Below are 2,792 nucleotides of genomic sequence, written 5' to 3' on the forward strand. Positions count from 1 at the left end.
TACGAGTGGCATAAGACCCATAAGTACCTTCACTGTGGTGGCATAAAAATAAAATAAATATTTCTTTTTTACTTTATAAAATAAAAATATAAAAACAGGGAGTAATATTTATTGAGGAAGCTCAACGTGATGAAGGCTAGATATTTATGCTAACACTTAATTAGTTCCACAAGCTTTGTTGTCTATTTGAGCTCCACAGAATTTAAGAATCAAGAAGACTAGCAGACGGAGGACATTCTAATCGCTGTCAGAATGCTGCTGACTTTCAAATACACCTCTGCCACCTGCTAGCTACATCAAGAGAAATTACGTCAAAATTCAGCTTGGGGGAGAGCACCCCCATTTATCTCGCTAAGTATTTCTACCTATCTTTATACTTATATTATATTAGAATATTAAAATACATAAACTATAAAAAACCAAATAAAGATTGTGTGCTTATATATATATCTTTTGCTTAGTGTGTTTAATAAATAAATAAAGTGGCTATGCTAATCTGAATCTTAATAATAAAACTCTAGCATGGATATGATGAATAGTTGCTCTGCCTAATTTGCAAATTTGAAGTTCTCTCTCAAGTTTAGACATAACTGTTATAATTTAAAGCTTGCTCTAGATCTAAACTTGTGGGATGGAAACTTGATCTGAAATCTATGTTGTTAACGGATATGATATGGGAAGGTTGAGCTGCTGTTTATCTATTCCTAGAGATGCTAGAATTCTGGAGAATTTTATCTTTGAAAATCTTTAAAATGTTGCATGATGAGTTCCTGTATGATGAGAGTTTAAATTCCTACCACAGCCATATATACATGCTTGCTAGACTTTGAGCCACACATTTATTTACTGCTTATGAGCATTGAGTGTGGTCAAGCTGTGTAGACCCTTAGGAGCTTGTCATGTGGTTAAATCAAGATTCACTTGCACGTTCACTCATATATGCTACTTCTACTCCGGAAGTACCATCCACATATATCCATCCATTTCCATCTCCAGTTTCACCCAAAATCATTCTACTCCTAATCCGGGAGAGAATAGCCAAAAACATTTCCCTATCCCTGTTATTCCCTGTGAAATAAATGCTCCAGTTATTTTGGTTACTACCACTTGCTACATTATTTCAGGAGATGAGTGCTCTGAAAAAAAAAGAAAAGAAAAGAGAAGAAAAGAAAAAAAATAATAAACGAGGAAATAAAAAGGGGCAAGTGCCCGAAACCTCGAAAGAAAGAAAAAGTGAGACGAGTGGTAAAAATGGACAAGTGTCCGACAGTAGAATTAGGGGTACAAGATACCCACCTGAGAGGAAAGAAAAAGAAGAGCATCTCATTCTTCTCATAAAGTTTCAAAAAGCAAGGAAGGTATGTATCCCCTCATAAGAGCAAAAGTAGAATTAGACTTTCACCATTGTTATCACCATCATCACTATACACCATTCATTGGCCACACATGCACATCTTGATTTGGCTTATTGATTTGTTTCTTTGGATCCATGGTTTGACTATACAATAAATGTCTTGTAAGTATGTATATTTTATCTCCCACGTATGAGCTCCAGATATTAAAGCCTTATTAGAGTAGGGTGAGAGAGAAGGCAATGTCACTATGCCTTATACCACAAATACCACATATCTTGAGAGAAGGCATATACCATCACTGCCTTGGTAAGGATCCAGAAATACCACAAAAGAGAGATTTAGAGAGTCATACAAGGAATCTCTAAGTTTTATTTGAAAATTTGCAAAAACTCCAGAGCTATAGCTGATCAAGAATAAGAGACATGGCACTTGGCTAGACTGTTCTATCTTTTAACTACTCAAGACAGAAGTGACGGTTACAAGTCCCATGGTGAAAGGTAAAGTAAGTAAGTTTTAGTTCTCGACAGTTTACTCTAACTCAGAGATGAGATCTTATTTAAAAGCATGTGTACCATTAAATTTTTAAGATATTGCAACAACTTCTGATCCATAGCTGAGTCTATCCTTGCTCAGGGACGAGCAAGAGGTAAGCTTGGGGGAGTTTGTTGACGGTCCTTAAGTATCAAATTTAACTACCAAATAAACAAAGAAAAGGATCCAAATGAAATCAACATCAAGACTTAGGGATTTATCTGACAGAATTCCACGAGTTTTGGTGTTTGTCTATTTCTGCAGGGGGTTATCAGGAAATATGCAAGAAAGGCCCACATGTCGGGATTACGTAAAGATATTAACGTGCTGCGCAATTATCTTATATCTAGAAGACTCCAGAAGCCACGAGACCGAAGCGGAGGCGAAACGGGGCCAGAGACAGGGCGCCCGCCCACCTCCTGTAGCCAATCACGCTCAATCTCGCGGATTATGCTCCACCGACCTAAAGGATCAAGAATAACCGTTCAATCAATGTCGGTTTGATCCGACGGCCTAGGTTCACTTGAGGGGACTATAAAACCAGACCCCCTGGTCCCTGGAGGAGGCACCCCTTGATCATTATTCATTATTCTTAGACAGAGCAAAAGCTAGGGTTTAGAGATGAGAGCTCTCCTCTCTTCTCTAAACTAGAGTAGATCTAGATAGTAGCAAGATGGAGAGCGAAGGAGGATTAGAGGAGAGGCCGGCCTGTCGGTTCTTCCTCCGGTTGTACTTCGCCATGATCAAGCTCTAATCAAGCTTGCTCATGGGATGACTATGGTAATCTACTTCTAATTCATTATGCAATTACTAATCATGTATGTTCTGGTTCAGAACTCTTTTGAGTACTTCTAATCTATAGGACCCTATAGGTTAGAGTTGTAGTATAGGTGTAAGCATGGTGCT

The sequence above is a fragment of the Sorghum bicolor genome, chromosome 5 (assembly GCF_000003195.3).
Source record: "Sorghum bicolor cultivar BTx623 chromosome 5, Sorghum_bicolor_NCBIv3, whole genome shotgun sequence".
Taxonomy (NCBI): Eukaryota; Viridiplantae; Streptophyta; class Magnoliopsida; order Poales; family Poaceae; genus Sorghum; species Sorghum bicolor.